The sequence below is a fragment of the Papaver somniferum genome, chromosome 7 (genome assembly GCF_003573695.1).
Source record: "Papaver somniferum cultivar HN1 chromosome 7, ASM357369v1, whole genome shotgun sequence".
Classification (NCBI taxonomy): Eukaryota; Viridiplantae; Streptophyta; class Magnoliopsida; order Ranunculales; family Papaveraceae; genus Papaver; species Papaver somniferum.
In genome coordinates this window covers 43,085,599-43,105,336 of record NC_039364.1, presented here as the reverse complement: position 1 = coordinate 43,105,336, position 19,738 = coordinate 43,085,599, and positions in this window count along the sequence as shown.

Genomic DNA, 19,738 nt, shown 5'->3' with positions numbered 1-19,738 from the left:
TACGCAGCGAAAGCTTCAAAGAGTTGAGTCCGTTAGTTGGTTGACTTCCGGATATATTTATTAGTGTATATTCTATATGTAAACCAATATATGTATCATTTGAGATGAGTTATTGTATATATATATATATATATTTCAGAGCGGGGCTAGTTTTTGGATTAAGTTTTGTAGCAGATTTCTTAATTGGATGCTTAAGTATATGGTTTAGATTCTTAGTGCCTCTTTATTTTGTTAGTCTCTTGGATTAGCCAGCTGCTAGTTTTGGGGGCACTACAATCGTTGGTATCAAAGCTCACTATTAGATCTTACATGGAAAAAGATAGAAATAGCCAATGCCAGTTAGTGAGATAGATCAGTTTATAACTGGGTTGGGTTGTGAGATAAATCTTAATCACTAAAAGCTATCAATAATTAAAAGATTTATTTGATTGATTGATTTATTTGTTTGGTTGTTTATATATGTAATGAAGTAAAAATTGTAGGGTACACCAATAAATTTATCTAATAAAGATTAGAGAATAATTAGTCTAAAAAGTATGAACAAGTAGACAATTCACTACTAAAAATAGTGAGATTAATATTATTGATAGATTTTGAAAGTCACATAGAAATTTATTAAGTACCTTGACTTATATGTAGGGTTAACAATTTATAATCACATAAATGCTAATAATACCCAACTTAATAATATTTGTAAGAGTAGTTAGGATAATACTTCGATCATCCATGTTAATAATAAAAATATTATATAATTATTATAGGTGATAATACTACTAATAATAATTTTAATAAAGTAATGTTAGCATTTGTCAATTAGTATCATATTGTGCTTTACTTAACCAAAATTTCAATAAAGATAAATAATGATAAAAATAATAATTATGATTAAATAGCTATGGAAAATTATTAACACTTATCTACGATTAAATTTTGTAAATTAAATTAATTACAAATTAGAGATACATGTTTTGTGTGTAAACTAGACGGTTAATATAATACTTATTAGGCGTTAGACGTAAAAGGATGAGAATAAAATGTATAAAATAAAAAGACTCTACTTGTTAGTAACCTTATACTGAAATTATTTTTAATTTAACAAATGATCCAGTAAATCTTTAAAATGAAACAAATATACACGAAATAGTCATAATAGCATTCAGATACTTAGTGTAACATTAGAATTAAAAGAAAATAAATTTGTATATTAATAGGATGCTTCACACTAATAGCAAATCTAAAGACTATTAGGATATATTATAATTTTGTGCAGACTCAAATTCAGATCATATTAAATTACCAACGCCAATATTTAACAAGATATAGTATACAAATTCGATAAGAATAAATAAAATCTATAACCTTACATGGATGTAGAATTATATTTAGATGATTAAGGCTTAATGCACCAACTGGACTGTCAACTTAAGGATAGTGAAAATTTTAATACAGTTGATGATAGTTGTGTGTACCCTATGTAAATTATAGCGGGCAAGGGTCGCATGTTCAAGATGCCAACTGCCAGCCTAGAGTTCTGACTGTAGCTCCAATTATGGTCTCCAATGTTGGTCAACTTATCCCGTAAACCCTGTGAAAGATTCAAAATACTATAATCAATCTGGTCATAAGTTGGATAAGTAGCATGAGCCGAGTCGCAGTAGAGCCTTATCCAGCGACCCGATTAACCTTTAAAAGGAAAAAAGAAATCCTAAGAAAGGTAAGCCTTCAAACCCTAAAAACTCATGTGAAAAATTCTGTTCTAACTTGAGCGTCAGAGAGTTTTCTTTTGCAGGTACCCATTCCATTTATAAGGAGGAGAAGATCGAGCATCAACTTCAATTGAGATTGTTTGAGGTGAAGTTGTCCAAACGTCTTTGGCACCGACTAAGGGGAGATCTGTTCCCGTACCTTCAGAAAGTGCTTGATCAGTTAAAGATCAAACACAGATGGACTTGTAACCATTTAAATCTGAGCACGTTAATCTTCTCTTCCATCACGTCTAAAATGGGAGCGGCTTTACACCCTAGTTCAGTGATTTATAGTAAGCCTTAATATTGAAGATTTGTTTGGTAGTCAATCTGGATCTGACAATTAATACTCAATATTCAGGCCTCCCTAATCTTACCTATCTACCGGCCATAGGCTTGCTACCAAATCTAAAGAAATACTAAACTTCAGATAGTATGCTAGTATTCTCACTTCATGGATCATATTAATTTTGATTACCAGTTTCTTTTTACTTCCGTAAATTATATGTATGAGTGGGAAACTCAATCACTATCCGAGTATGCCCAAGTTAGATTTGATAATTTTAAGCCAAACTATTGCTTAAAATTCATGATAAATCTGGCGTGCACTCCGTTGGAAGCGAACTGCTGGATTGCATGTATTTTGTAATTGCAGATTGCAGAAGGAACTGATCGTCCTGGACCATATTTCGCTACCACACACATGGAAGCCACAAGGTTCTCATCCTGAGTTCAAGCTCGTTCGCAACAGTTTTCTCAGTAAGCCTATTTTAGTAGGAACGAGAAATGGTTGTTGTATCGTGACAGACACCTAAACTTAATGGTCATCAACATCCACCTCTTATCGTCAAGTGAACCCAAGCCTACGCATGCTCAAGAAAGTAGGACCCTTGTCCTATGCGAGTTCTAGGCAGAAGGGTTCAGCCAGACAAAATCACATTATATGGGACGATCATGAGAGCAAATGGAATTCCTGGAGCGCCAAACCTTTTTTCAAGAAGCTCTCTCAGTTGGTCCGGAAGCCTCTCCCTGCTGTAAACACCAAAACCTTGCACCTGCGATTGATCAAGCAATCACAACAGTATACTATCGAAAAGGGTATCTCAATTTTCAGCAAACACATAAGCTTTGGAATCTCAAAGCCTGCTTTTACCAGCGCAAACGAAGTTTCGTTCAAATTATCCGTTATAATCCTTGGCTCCAGCTTGATGACATTTGCGAAGTCATCCTATAATACACAGATTTACTTCATAAGGTAAATGCTAATGGGGCGAAAATTTAGTGTACATTGGACGGTGGTAGACCAGTAGTTCCAGGGACGTCGACACCTTGAAAGAATCACTCCAGACGATCTCGTGGGTTATCATCATCCTGTGCGTAAGTGTATACACATAATCAATAATAGACCATGCGTCATGGAGGAGACACGTGTACAACATGAGGAGACGAGCATGGAAACAAGGATGCTACATTGCGACACCTAAGAGGCAATCATCATCTTCATCCGCCACGTGCTCGTCCTCAGGCAAGATCAAATATGGAGTAAGGAGCACCAGAAGAAGGAAACACCGTATAACACCATAGAAGATCTAAAAGATAACTTTCCATCATCCCAAGAAAGATCCAAATTAGGTGGACGAGAAAAAAGCAGCTGACACATGCGTCTACAATAGTCAAGGACATGCACACCGCCCCAACCGCCCGCATTAAACACCCTAGACATAGGGTACGTGTCAACACCTCGTGGAGAAGGAGGAGGTCCATCTTCGTCTCTACATAACGTCGTTAGAGGACGATGGGTCAGAACGAAGATAGCATCGGGCCGACGCAGTAACCAAGACGATAAGGACAGCTGTATTCGAGGAAAGGGACCCACTGGAGAAGCCTATAAATACCCTAACCCACTAACGGAGAAGGGGTCGACCAATTTTAGGAAGAGTATAAGAGATAGCCCAGGAGAGAGAAATTGTAAGAGTAAGTATGAGTTTCATTCCCCTCCTAGCTTCGTTCCCCACTCAAAGTCACTTGAATATCTTTGTAACCTTTGAATACATAGTGAAACACCAACCCCCGTGGACGTAGGCCTTAGTGCTGAACCACGTAAATCTGCGTCTCATTGAAGATGGTGGATTTTCGACAAGGGAAAAATCGTAAAACCATAATTATGCATACTCCGGACCGAAAATCGGATGAGTATTGAGACTCGTGTCTCGCATGAAAGCTCATGCCATAAAACCTCTGACTGAGAAGGCTGTCTCTCAGAGTATATGTAGTGTAGTCTCTCAGCTGAGGCCACGGCACATCTCATGAATACTGAGCAATTTCAGTAATGGTTTATACTCCGGATCCGACAACCGGATGAGTATTGAGACTCATGTCTCTCAATAAAGCATGAAAGCTCATGCCATAAAACTCTAATGAGAAGGCTGTCTCTCAGAGTATATGTAGATGTGTAGTCTCCCAGCTGAGGTCGCGACACATCTCATAAATACTAGCAATTTTAGTAATTATTTCTATTTAGAATCGAAAGATTGGACGACTCCTAGACAGTATGCCTGCTAGTAGAGCGGCAACGTCTTCAGGATGGAACCAAGTTTTCCCTGACTATATAGGAGAAATATGATACTCCAGCAAGTTCATATTGCTCAACTCTCAGATAATTAATGCTCCTAGATAGGAAGCCCTGCTAGTATAGAGCCATCAGTTAATTATCTCTAATCGTCTGAATATCCAACAATATTCTACGATTCTTCGTTATATTTCGTCACTTCAATTCGTGGTTCTTCCCGCAGAATTCCACGGGTTAGTGATAAATATTCAACGAAACATGCATCTGAGCATCGAATAAGCCCTGACTAAAATGGTGCAAGTGTACTTAGCAATAATGCACAGACCAACATTTGAATGCGCAAACGAGCATTTCAAAAATACGAATGAAAGATGAACCATGCAAAATAGGAAAAAAATATATAATAAAATATTAGCAAAGGCGCCAGGGACTGGGCTCACCAGTCGGCCGGTCATGCCATGACCAGTCCCACGCTAATTTTATATTTTATCATATTTTATTATTTTTCCCTGATCTCATGAAAATTCTCTGTCGAGCAATCTCTTCGATTCAAGGAAATTCTTTAATCTCATGATATTTCTTTATGTAAAGAAAATAATAAAATTAGGGAAAGGTGTCACGGGACCGAGCACCAGCCGGCCGACCATGCCTTAGCCGTGGCCGGTCCCACACCTCACGTCCCTATTATTTTATTATTCTCTCAATCCATGAAAATTATCTGATTTCATGAATTTTCCCTAAACCATGAAAATTTCCTGATCTCATGAATTTTCCCTAAACCCATGAAAAATATTATAAAATTAAGAAAACTCGTGGGACCGGGCCCTAGCCGGCCGGTCATGCCCTAGCCGGTCCCACACCCTTTTTTATTGTTATTTGTTTTTTTCCTCATTCCATGAAAACTCCCTGATTTCAACAAAATACCTTGGTTTCAACAAATCTCTCTGATTTTATGAAAATTCTCTAAAATCATGAAAATTACATAAAATTGGGAAGAGTGCCCTGGGACCGTGCCCGTTGGCCGGCCGGCCATGCCTTGGCCATTGCCGGTCCCACACTCCATCATTCCCTTTTATTATTATTTTATTTCTCTCATCTCATGGAAGTTCCCTAATTTCATAAAACTCTCCGGTTTCATGGGATTTTCCCTCAATCAGAGAAATACGCAAATTACATAAAACTGGGAAAGTGTGGGACCGTGCTTGTCAGCCGGCCGGCCATGCCCTATGTGGCCGGTCCCGCACCTTGCAATTCCCTGTTTTATTTATTATTTTCATCATCTTATGTATTTTTCCTAGTTTCAGCAAAACCCTGGATTCTGCATATTTTCTCAAAATGTTGCTCAAACGCGCATCGGAAAATATTGAAACTCTCAGGACTGAGACACGGACACTATGGTGACACGGGACATCCCCTTGACCGACCAAGGGTGACCCTAAGGCTTGCAAACAGCCGGTCCCACACGTTTTAATGATTTTAACCTAATTTGCTCAATTGCTCATATTAGGTTCAAACTCTTTCCAAACAATTGGTTTGCTCAAACGACCATCAATTGGTCCCACGGCACCAAGAGCCGGTCCCATGACCTCTTGTCGGTCCCTCATCTTTTCATGGCTAGGTTTTGTTATCTGTCGCTCACACGAGCATTATTTTAATAAATGATTAAACCAGCATTTAATCATTCTTTCACCAACTGGTCCTCAAGAGACTTTGGTATTTTGCTCATTCGAGCATCTAGGCGTTACATGGTGGAGTCATCATCCCATGTACCCGGTCCCTGCTTCGTTCTGCGGTTGATTTTCAATAAATCATCATTTCATTAAAATTAGGGTTTTGAATCCGGAACTCTTCAAAAACATGATTCTGAGCGGATTCAAATACTAATAATTTTATGTTGATCCCGTGATCAACACTTTTATTTATTATACTCGACCCAACAGTCAGTATCTTAAATTGATATTTTATTTAGTCCTGCTACAAACAATTCATCAAACGAGCAATATTCGCTCAAACCAGCAATATTTGCTCGAATTAGCAATATTTGCTCAGATTCAAGAATATTGATTCAACTATTAATATTCAACAATTCAGCAACACAGTTTGCTCGTCTTAGGTAATCAACATAATAATACCTCGTGTCAGCAGACATATTTAATTCATGAGTTTCAGAACATTTGTAAATCATGTTCAACTCAACAATACATGGACTCATCGTCTCATAAAGTCAGCAATTGACTCCACAATCACGAGATATCAATTGTGTTACATGGGGGGATATTAACTAGGGTTTTGGTCTGGCGGTCTACGACATGTGTGTTCACCCACGACGAGAAGGTGATCAAGTCGTGCAATCAGTTGGAAGAGTCAGCAAAGTAGTGGGTGGAAAATTAACCAAGTCTCCGCATGATGAGCAACTGGTTTTAACACGATTTCCCAATACCCCACTCTTTGATTCCAGCAACTGTCACACTTCATGGGATCATGGTGTTTTTAATTTAGTAATATAAAAAGACCTCTGAATCATGATTGAAAGGACAAGATTCGAATACTCGAACATTCGTCTAAACAAACAATTTCTCGGCAAGTTCATACAGATAATCCTTCGTCTACACGAACTCATCGCCTGAGCAATCACTCTCAATTGAGTAAAATTCAATCATTCAGAGCGTTCTTACGCTGAATTCACAGCACAGTTAGAATCTCAGATCACCATTGATCCCACATATTTCTCAGCTTCCCTCCTACAGATCAACCCATCCTCTCTTGTGACCGAATTGAATCTGGAACGACCATTGTTCTTGGTTTAGGCCGGAGTCCTACAGATTGATATCTCGAACTTAAAGAACTCCCTTCGTACAGTGCATCTGTGTGAGGTTCAACATTTCGCTCGGTTCAAGGAGTATCTACACGGACGTCTCCTCAATTCCGTAAAAACCAGCAAATCGTTTTCCCCATCGACAGATTGGCGACCACAGTGGGAGATTAATCTCTCGGTTGCAATCTCAAGCTTTCACAAGATGGTTGATCTTAGGTCATGTACGATCACAGACCCTAACACAAATGATGCTAGCACTAGCAACAACACTAATGATCCTATTCTAGAAACCATTCCTGCTTCTAACGATGGCGGTGGTCGTCAGGACAATTCTGGAGCACATCCCCTCTTCGGCCAGCATCCCGTGGAAGTCAGAGAAAATCCTCCTACCATAGGCGATCTCATAAAAGTGCAGGAAACTCTTGCTAAGAATCAGACTGACATGGATGCTACACAGAAGGAGCTGTGCAATTGTCTCAAAACTCTTACTGACTATATGTCAGAGAAGACTCAAGGAAAGGGAAAAGAAACATCCTCAAATGCTGATCCTGAAGTAGTTCCAATTCATACAGTGGATGACAACGAAGTCTGCAAAGCTGCAGACGATCCATCAGCAAAGGAATCATCAAATTTCATTACTCGGGAAAATTTGGAACTCCTCTTGGAAAACCTTGGAAAAGACAAGACATCACATGTTCATCGTCACCAGCCTCCGTACCCTGCTTCTACGCAAAGGATTTCTCTTCCAAAAGGTTATACCTCTCCAACCTTCACTTTGTATGACGGAACAGGCAATGGTTGGGAACATGTTTCTCGGTTCCTGGAAGCCTTGGGTGAACATGAACATAACCATGTTGTTCGCCTCAAAGAATTTTCAAAATCCTTGAAAGGCAGGGCATACACCTGGTACAACAACATCACACCAGGAACTATCAACAATTGGGGAGAAATGATTAACGCCTTCTACAGAAAGTACTTCTTTGTGTCAGAGCAAATTACTCTCTCTGATCTTGGAAGAATGTTTCAGAGGATCAATGAACATCCCAATGACTACGTGAAAAGATTCAGAGTCCAGGCCCTGGACTGTCATGATCCAAACGTCATGGAGCAACAACTGGTAGACTTGTGCATCAACGGAATGATCCCGGTCTACAAAGCTTTATTGAAAAATCTTCGTTTCCAGAACTTCTCAGAGCTTCATGAAGCGGCGAAGAGATCGGAAACTACTGCACCCGCTTTACTGGAAAGAACAAAAGCTATAAGGGCTGAAGAACCGCGAGACACTCGAGGTAGAAGACGTCTGATTAACAAGCAGTACAACCTCCAGCCTTCCACAAACACTGTTGCAGAAGGGAGAAAACGGAAAGCTGAACCGCCGCGCAAGCATACCTCAGCCCCTTCAAAAGCATAAAGAAAGGATAAGGAAGATGCACAAGCCTCTGACCAACGCACATGAGTTCCTGATCAAGAAGCACCTGACTTTCCCTTTTCCATTGAAGAAGTGATCGAACTCCTGGATGTCTGGATCCAAGATGGTGCAATCAAGTTGCCATATGTCAAGAAAGAACCAACTAAAGAAGACATGGAAAGTCCTCGTTACTGCCGCTTCCACAAGTTCGTCAATCATCCCACAAGCAACTGCAGAGTTTTGAAGCGCATATTCAGGGAGAAGGTTGAATCAGGAGAGCTTCAACTGGGGACTGAAGGAGCAGATAAGAATCCTCTCCCAATCATAACCTTTATACTCTCTGAACAACCTATCAAAAAGGCAGTTCAATCCTTGGTCGAACATGAATTGCTATATCTGTCGAAGACACAAAGGAGAGACATGTTCATAGAACTGAACCAAGAGATGTACGACTGGGGACTGCTTACCACAGTCAATCTCAGAAGAAATGAATTTGGAAGAACGTTGATCGATGCTGGCACCGCCATCAATAACATTCCATTGAAAACCATCGGATCCACATGCATCACTCGACAAGAAGCTACTCATGCTCCCATCTCAATCAGAGACCTTGAAGGAACGCTCAGAAATACTTATGGCTACATAACTCTCAAAGTGAACATAAGTTCAACCTGGACAGAAACCAAGTTTCACATAGTCAGAAAGATCCAGGATATGACATGTCCTTCAGACGAGCGTGGATCCACGCTGAAAAGATGGGTACTTACAACGCGCCTTTGGTTACACATATCTCCAACAAAGAAAGTTCTGATCCAGAAGATTTGGCGGACGTTCCATCATCAGAACACTTGGAGGAATTTCGAACTTTGACGAGGTTGAAACAAGAACCTGCAAAAGATGCATAGACATTCATCAAAAGGTCCTGCACTCAGGAAAGTCTCATTCCTCCCATGTCCATGTCATTTATTTTCTCACATGCTATTCTAGTATGGGGACTCAACTCTGCTAGCATCTCTGCTATTGCAAGACGCTATAAGTGGGTAATCTCACTTCAACGATATTTTACCAAGTGGTAGAATCTGACATTTCTCCGAATAGAGCATCTCACTGAGACATTCATTACCGAGATGATATTCAAACACGACAAAGAACAATTTGGGCATTTCCCCACAGCCTTGCAGGAGTGTTCATGTGTGCCACGAAATCAGAAAGCTCTGATGTCTGCACAAGTGTTGAATACCACTACCGCGACTAAACGAATGTTGCATCAACAGTTGGGACCCAAAAGATCAAACCTAAGACATGCTCAAGGGATATGACGCTTCAACGCTCAAGCATCTAAGAAACTTTCAAATTGTACTCCCAATCAAAGAGTACACCTCCTATAACGGCGCATCAAGCTTCAACACAAATATCTCGAAGATAACACACTGATTCAACACCAGCGCAATCAAAGTGTAACTAAATTACAATCACTAATTCTTCATTATCCCATGATAAGACTTCTGAAGCAGATGAAATATCATTGATTCATGGATGACACAAACTCCTTCAACATACACTGGGGACTTGATCTTATTGGAATTTGCAATCTGATGTGATTCATGAAACTTCGTCAGCGGAACCTCTCTACATCACAAGCCTTGCACGACCAAGGAACTTTTCTCCTCATATCCAGAATGGAGACTGCCGATGTTATCTGCCACAACAACATCGATTCCCTGACGAAGCCACTTTACAGTAAAGTCATATTCAGGAGAATTTGGGTTGGAATCCTAGAACATCTTTATCTTAGGAATGCTCAACTCACCAACTAGTTCGTGCATGTAAAGGCTCATTGGATGGAAGGGCAAAGATTATCGTTTTCGATCTCTGGAGCAACTCCAACCATAGTATCGGCATCAACAAGGACATGTGGAAGAACCCCATTCATGGTATCAACATCAACAAGAATTTCTGGAGGAAATTCAATTGTGATCTCGTCAGTCTCAGGCGCAACATCCGGCTTCATCAACTATCCATTCTCTGAAGCGTTACTCTATGGATCGTACTTCTTCAAGCCCTAAGGATTCATGTCAAAATATTTAGACCTGAATCTTACACGACAGACGGGCACAAACCAAAGTCTTCTACATGATGTTCTCATCGCCTCCACAAAAGAGATACAACACATTTCAGGCCATGGGTTTACAAAAACGTACCAATGTGTGAGTAATGGGACAATGATTCCTCAACAAAAGATGTTCTTCTATGTCTCTGCTACGACATACCAAAAGGGCGCATCAATCGGACATACAAGCTAAAATATACGACTTTATCGTCAGGTCTACGAAATCTGAAAAATTTGTACGGGATTAGAAATTACAAATGTGCACGCTTCGTTGGCTGACCTCTACAACTCCAAATTGAGTGATTATTTTCTCATGTGATAACTTAGTCTCTTAGCTTCAAAAGTTGGGGTCAAGCATCAAATTTCGACGTCGTATGAGGTTCCCACAGTTTCCAGAGCATACAACATGCAAGCAGCAATTCATAGACGGGATTCATAACTTCCACAGTCGATCGGTGTCCACCAAGTCATTCCGCTAAGTCCTTCATCAAGGTACCTCCAAATTCGACCACCTAGGTCTTTACATTAATTTTTCTACCTGGGTCCTCTATCTAGGTCTTGCCAGAAGAAGGGAAAACAAAAAGAGAGATTTAACAAGATACCGGGGACTGACGGTCCACTGATCATGGCTATCAGTTTCGCAGTCCAAGACTCGTGACACCAGATTCTCATGTGCTGGTCCTTCATCATAAAAGGAAGGTTGCCATCGAGACATGCAATCAAGGTCATTACATCACCCCCTCTTGAGAGCAACCTCAGTAGTGGTCCCGTGACCAGGGTTTCAGAAGTGATGTTTCTACGACTGACAGAAACAAGATGGCACTGCAAGCACCATGCTCATGTATCAATCAAGGAGTCCTGATCTCAATTGAGTCAATGACATCAAAATCCTTCATCAACCGTTCAAGACACAAGCGAATGGTCTAAAGACACAACATGGGTGTTTTACAGCAAGCTCGTCTGAGATGATTTTACACTGTCCTGTACAAAACGACGAGCTGGGAGAAATTGGTGCAGAATCTAGGGATGGGTCGTATACCATTCTCTTCGTATGGATGTCCTCTACAACATATCCAAAATTCACAGCAATTGAAGAAACGAGCAAGGAGATGTGGCCAAAACATTGGACAACATACAATCTGAAAAGTTCTGAAAATCTCCTGGAAGTTTACTGTTTCGCCTTTTTCAGGCCCTAAACATGCTCAAAACTCAAAAATCTTCTTTGCTAAAGCTTGGAAATTTTCTGAAGATGAAGAAACATGGGTAGATCACGAAAACCGACATCGAACGAAGATTCTATAACATTTTCAATGAAGACCTGACTTCTGAATTTTATGATGACGAATTATGACGAAATTCTTCATTCATATACATCTGAATCAGAAGCTACGCCTTCCGAAAGAGATCAGACTTCATCTTCAGCCACTAGTCTCATTTGCTGAAGCCGACGGCGTTTTACTGATAAGCTGCAAGCCTTTCATCTTCAGCTTTGCTTTTCAGTAATAACTCATCTCGTCCCTGCTTCTCTTCTGCATCCGCTAAGGCTAAGAAAGCGTTAATTCCACCACAGACGACTCCCAGATGATCGAAAGACATACAATGCATCATCTTTCCAGTGTCTGAAAGGTTGATTCACCTCGGCATGAACATCTGCAGAAGTCTTCATCTTTGACTTGATATTTCTGGAGCGTTCCCTGGAAGGGCCAGAAGAGTGGTTGTAACCAGAAGTCACCACTATCTGAGGCGAAAGACATGGAGTCATGGATATACCAATAACAAACGCGTAACAAAATGGAAACAATCCAACTCTTACCTATTTACGATTTCACTAGCTGTAGTGATGATAACGTCAGAATTTCGAAAACTTGCTCGTTCCTTCAAACCTGCAAAGACGAGCAAAATTCGTTATTCAAAATCATGATTTGATGTTCATAAAACCGTGAACAACTCACGTGAATTTTAACATCCACTGGTTTTTCAAAAATTGGATAGACGTTCATTCTACAATTGTGAAAACTTATATACAGACATTATTTCACCATGTATAATTGTCTACTTTCAACAGTTGTCCAAATCAAAACATTGGTTTTAAAAAATATATATTAACGTGAAACTCACGTAAGTTTGAAAAAATATATATATATATTGAAAAAGCGGGGGTCTAACAACACCACCCAATATTTCGTTTGGAAATCTGAATAGACAAACTCTAATATACTTTCTAGAGAATCAACTAGACAGTCATACTCAATCTAGAGTAAAGTATATCAAAGAGTTTGATATCTCTATTTCAACACAATCAAAGTTAAACAGAAACAAGTTCGTAAACCTTATTTTAGTGTGAAGCTCTTGAAACAAAGTCTTTTGTTTTAATCACAACCTATTCAATATCCACCGTGTATAAACCTCTTTAAGCAACAATCACTAAAGGAATGTTTCAACACCATGTCCACTTGAAATATGGTTAGTCCAGACTGGTCTAACAATGTGAAAATAACAAAAAGTAATTGTTCAAGATCAATCAAGTCTTATCCAACAAACAAGGTCGGATTTAACAACTATGATTGATTAACGTACAACCTGTATTATTTCAATTATATAAATAAAATATAATGCGGAAAAGAAATAACACAGACACCAGATTTTGTTAACGAGGAAACCACAAATGCAGAAAAACCCCGGAACCTAGTCCAGAATAAACACACACTGATTATAAGTTGTTACACCAATTTCCTACTACCTATTCGGACTAGATGTAATACCTTCTTCAACACTTGTAGAACTCCTAGCAGAATACCGATTCTCTTTAGAAATTCTTTACACAAATCTTCTAGCAGAACCCAATGTTCTCTTTAGAAGACACACCACACGATTGATACGACTCGATATTTTGTTTGCACAAAACACCGGTTTGATTTCCCTTTAGATGTGAATCAAGGTTTTGTAAATCTTGTGTTTATTTTGATAACAACAATTACTAGGTAAAAGTAATATCAAAACAAACCCATAGATTAGGGTTTTGTCTTACAATCAGTATGCATACACACAAGTAGTCCGTGAACCTTATTTCCGTAAGTAAACTGGGGTGATTCCAAATATCAATTTCCAAGTTAAGAAAATCCTAATAAATCTACCACAAGAACAATTAGAATAAATCTAGAGATATCTTGTTTAAAAATTCTCAAGGATTTTTCGAGATGCCTCAAAAGAAGTTTTTCTTTCTAGTCTTCGATTTCGACTAACAAGTGTTGGTATACGATCGGAAACTGAAATCTATCAAAACCTAGGTTTTATGATCAACAACTCTTGAATGGTTTTATATCAAAAGAGAAAATCTTAGAATAGACAAGAGGTGAAAAACCTAGATTACAAGTTGTATGATCAATCATGAAGATTAAATCCAACTTGGCTTTGTGATCCCTAATACAAAGACTTTTATCTCACTCTCGCTCACGAAGAACGAAAGACGTGGAAAACAACCTGCAGAGCTTACGCCAATTTTCCAAAGGGATGAAAAACTTGTAAACTCACGAGCTCCTTATTTATAATGAACAATAGCTTGGAAGCTAAGCAAAGTTATTTTCCTTTTACAAGACTCTCCTAAATATGAGAGTCTTTCCTAAGTTAAAACTCTTGCCAAAATAATTAAATAAATAACTTATTTAGCAAAAATTATATTTATGTGAATAAATCACATTTTAACTTAGGCAGGAATCACAAACACTTTAATATGGTAATCAAAAGTGTTTGGACCAATAGCTAACTTGCCTAGATAAGGAAACATCACCAACTTGACCAATTAGTCACGTATTGGGCCCAAGTTCGCGGACCACTCCAAAGCCCATGGAATGTTTCCTACTAATGAACTTAAATCACTCATAACTTTGTCATTATAACTCGGAATTGAGTGATTCTTGGCTCATTGGATTCGCAAGATCATTCACTATAACATGAGATCCTTTATAGGGATAAAGGTTATTATCACTAAAGTCATGAATCAAATAACCTCAAGTATATATTCATAAATGTACATTTACCGTCATAGGAATTGTTCCATAGAGTGAGCATTTATCTCGATAGATTAGAAAGGTAGAATTGAACAAGAATCCAAATGAAATCAATCACATACCTTTGTTGATGAAGTACTTGTTGATGTCTTCTTGTAGCCTTCAATCTTCAATCTTCATCCTTTAAGGATAGCTTCGATTCAACTTCTTAGACCTAAACTAGTCCGAAACTATCTTTAGTATGCTAAATCAAGAATGCGTTTTGGCAACTAAAATTGAAAACTAATTTGACATACCAACACTAGTGGGTTTAACCGAGCAGTGCTGTAACATATATATATATATATATATATTTGCTCCCTCGCGCGAGCATCTTTCTTTGAAGAGAGAGTATATTTTCAAATATTTCTGAAAGCTCGAAGATAAAAATTTTCATGAAAGTTCATAAATAAATTTTTTTTACTAACAGACGCACGTTTAATCAAAAAAAAATTCTCTCGTACAAGCATCCACCTTTGAAACGAGAGTTTATTCCACTTTGTGAAATCTCACATATTTAAAAAATAAATTTTGTTTTTCTTGAAAGCTCATAGACAAAAATTTTATCATTAGACTCGGGTCTATTTTGTTTGTTTCTTAAACTAACGAAAAAACGAACGAACGTCCGCGCTAAAACAGATTCCTTTCTTGGGCCTGGATCCTGAATCCTAAACCGACCAAGGTTCCGTCATCAAATCAGTGGTTCTACACCAATTTATGCTCGCTGGATGACACTCTATTATGCTGCTGAGGTTTTCTCTCAAACCATGGTTTGCTCATTCAGTCGAAACCCGGTAACGTCTTATCTCATGACTAAGTTCAATTACTTATTTTTTCTGTAACTGGAAAATCAACATTCAGTGCTGACTGAGGAACATGACTGTCCCTCACTAAGCAGGGGACTTAATGTAGATGGTGGATTTTCGACAAGGGCAAAATCATAAAATCATAATTAAGCATACTTCGGATCCGGCAATCAAATGAGTATTGAGACTCATGTCTCGCATGAAAGCTCATGCCATAAAACCTCTGACTGAGAAGGGTGTCTCTCAGATTATATGTAGATGTGTAGTCTCTCAGCTGAGGCCACGCCACATGTCATGAATACTGAGCAATTTCAGTAATGGTTTATACTCCGGATCCGGCAACCGGATGAGTATTGAGACTCATGTCTCTTAATAAAGCATGAAAGCTCATGCCATAAAACCTCTGACTGAGAAGGCTGTTTCTCAGAATATATGTAGATGTGTAGTCTCCCAGCTGAGGCCGCGACACATCTCATAAATACTGAGCAATTTCAGTAATTATTTCTATATAGAATCGAAAGATTGGACGGCTCCTAGACAACATGCCTGCTAGTATAGAGCGACAACGTCTTCAGGATGCAACCAAGTTTTCCCTGACTATATAGGAGAAATATGATACTCCAGCAAGTTCATATTGCTCAACTCTCAGATAATTAATACTCCTAGATAGGAAGCCCTGCTAGTATAGAGCCATCAGTTAATTATCTCTAATCGTCTGAATATCCAGCAATATTCTACGATTCTTCGTTATATTTCGTCACTTCAATTCGTGGTTCTTCCCAGCAGAATTCCACGGGTTAGTGATAAATATTCAACGAAACATGCATCTGAGCATAGAATAAGCCCTGACTAAAATGGTGCAAGTGTACTTAGCAATAATGCACAGACCATCATTTGAATGCGCAAACGAGCATTTCAAAAATACGAATGAACGATGAACCAATGCAAAATAGGAAGGAAAAATAATAATAATAAAATATTAGCAAAGGCGCCAGGGACTGGGCTCACCAGTCGGCCGGTCATGCCATGACCAGTCCCACGCTCAATTTTATATTTTATCATATTTTATTATTTTTCCCTGATATCATGAAAATTCTCTCGTTCGAGAAAATCTCCTTCGATTCAAGGAAATTCTTTAATCTCATGATATTTCTTTATGTCAAGAAAATAATAAAATTAGGGAAAGGTGTCACGGTACCGAGCACCAGCCGGCCGGCCATGCCCTAGCCGTGGCCGGTCCCACACCTCACGTCCCCATTATTTTATTATTTCTCTCAATCCATGAAAATTATCTGATTTCATGAATTTTTCCTAAAACCATGAAAATTCCCTGATCTCATGAATTTTCCCTAAACCCATGAAAAATATTATAAAATTAAGAAAACTCGTGGGACCGGGCCCTAGCCGGTCCCACACACCCCTTATTTTATTATTGTTATTTGTTTTGTTTTCCTCATTCCATGAAAACTCCCTGATTTCAACAAAATACCTTGGTTTCAACAAATCTCTCCGATTTTATGAAAATTCTCTAAAATCATGAAAATTACATAAAATTGGGAAGAGTGCCCCGGGACCGTGCCCGTTGGCCGGCCGGCCATGCCTTGGCTATTGCCGATCCCACACTCCATCATTCCCTATTTTATTATTATTTTATTTCTCTCATCTCATGGAAGTTCCCTAATTTTATAAAACTCTCTGGTTTCATGGGATTTCCCTCAATTCAGAGAAAATACGCAAAATTACATAAAACTGGGAAAGTGTGGGACCGTGCTTGTCAGCCGGACGGCCATGCCCTAGATATGGCCGGTCCCGCACCTTGCAATCCCCTGTTTTATTTATTATTTTTCATCATCTTATGTATTTTTCCTAGTTTCAGCAAAACCCTGGATTCTGCATATTTTCTCAAAATGTTGCTCAAACGCGCATCGAAAAATATTGAAACTCTCAGGACTGAGACGCGGACACTATGGTGACACGGGAATATCCCCTTGACCGACCAAGGGTGATCCTAAGGCTTACAAACAGCCGGTCCCACACGTTTTAATGATTTTAACCTAATTTGCTCAATTGCTCATATTAGGTTCAAACTCTTTCCAAACAATTGGTATTTTGCTCAAACGACCATCAATTGGTCCCACGATCACCAAGATCCGGTCCCATGACCTCTTGATCGGTCCCTCATCTTTTCATGGCTAGGTTTTGTTATCTGTCGCTCACACGAGCATTATTTTAACAAATAATTAAACCAGCATTTAATCATTCTTTCACCAACTGGTCCTCAAGAGACTTTGGTATTTTGCTCATTCGAGCATCTAGGCGTTACATGGTGGAGTCATCATCCCATGTAGCCGGTCCGTGCTTCGTTCTGCGGTTGATTTTCAATAAATCATCATTTCATTAAAATTAGGGTTTTGAATCCGGAACTCTTCAAAAACATGATTCTGAGCGGATTCAAATACTAATAATTTTATGTTGATCCCGTGATCAACACTTTTATTTATTATACTCGACCCAACAGTCAGTATCTTAAATTGATATTTTATTTAGTCCTGCTACAAACAATTCATCAAACGAGCAATATTCGCTCAAACCAGCAATATTTGCTCGAATTAGCAATATTTGCTCAGATTCAAGAATATTGATTCAACTATTAATATTCAACAATTCAGCAACACAGTTTGCTCGTCTTAGGTAATCAACATAATAATACCTCGTGTCAGCAGACATATTTAATTCATGAGTTTCAGAACATTTGTAAATCATGTTAAACTCAACAATACATGGACTCATCGTCCCATAAAGTCAGCAATTGACTCCACAATCACGAGATATCAATCGTGTTACATGGGGGGATATTAACTAGGGTTTTGGTCTGGCGGTCTACGACACATGTGTTCACCCACGACGAGAATGTGATCTAGTCGTGCAATCAGTTGGAAGAGTCAGCAAAGTAATGGGTGGAAAATTAACCAAGTCTCCGCGCGATGAACAACTGGTTTTAACACGATTTCCCACTTCCCCACTCTCTGATTCCAGCAACTGTCACACTTCATTGGATCATGGTGTTTTTAATTTAGTAACATAAAAAGACCTCTGAATCATGATTGAAAGGACAAGATTCGAATACTCGAACATTCGTCTAAACAAACAATTTCTCGGCAAGTTCATACAGACAATCCTTCGTCTACACGAACTCATCGTCTGAGCAATCACTCTCAATTGAGTAAAATTCAATCATTTAGAGTGTTCTTACGCTGAATTCACAGCACACATACAATCTCAGATCACCATTGATCCCACACATTTCCCAGCTTCCCTCCTACATATCAACCCATCCTCTCTTGTGACCGAATTGACTCTGGAACGACCATTGTTCTCGGTTTAGGCCGGAGTCCTACAGATTGATCTCTAAAACTTAAAGCACTCCCTTCTTGCAGTGCATCTGTGTGAGGTTCAACATTTCGCTCGGTTCAAGGAGTCTCTACACGGACGTCTCCTCAATTCCGTAAAAACCAGCAAATCGTTTTTCCCCATCTACACTCATTTACATTCTGCACTTATGATCTTTGTACTTTAATATTATGCATCTTTTAAATCATCATAGGAATCTCTATGATGAGAAGCAAGGACGATCCCGAAGGCTCAGAGTTTCCCCTCTTACCGCTTTATGCTACTTTAATCAGATTACTATCATTTTATTACTTTTATAATGATTGCGAGTTTGTTTGTGGACACGATGATACCATCGTTATTTCCGTGTTCACAATCTGGCGCAGAAACAAGGACTTTTGTCCCGGTAAAAGATTTATCTTTCCCTGTGATTTTACTCTTTTGTCTCTCAGCGCTATTTTTCAAATAATAGTATTTTGAGTGGCTTATCTTGGTTCTTCCCTAGAACTCCTTTAGATCAACATTTTCTATTACAAAAACTCTTTGGATCTGTGTTCATTTTCACAAGGACCTTTTAGATCTATGTTTTCTTTAAATATTTTCCCAGATCCAAGACCTTTTAATGGACCATTCAGCATCGTCCCATAATACGGATTTTGGGCAGCTCGCCCTTGAAGTTATTTCATGAGAAAATGTTCATATCATGTATTTTTTAACACATGCACATCGGATCTGCGCTTTCATGCATAAAAAATCCCTGGATCTGCTTATTTTCACGAATTATTTTTAGAACCCTGGGTAGATCTATGTTTATGATTGTTGGATTTACCTCTTCCCTTGAAAAAGTTT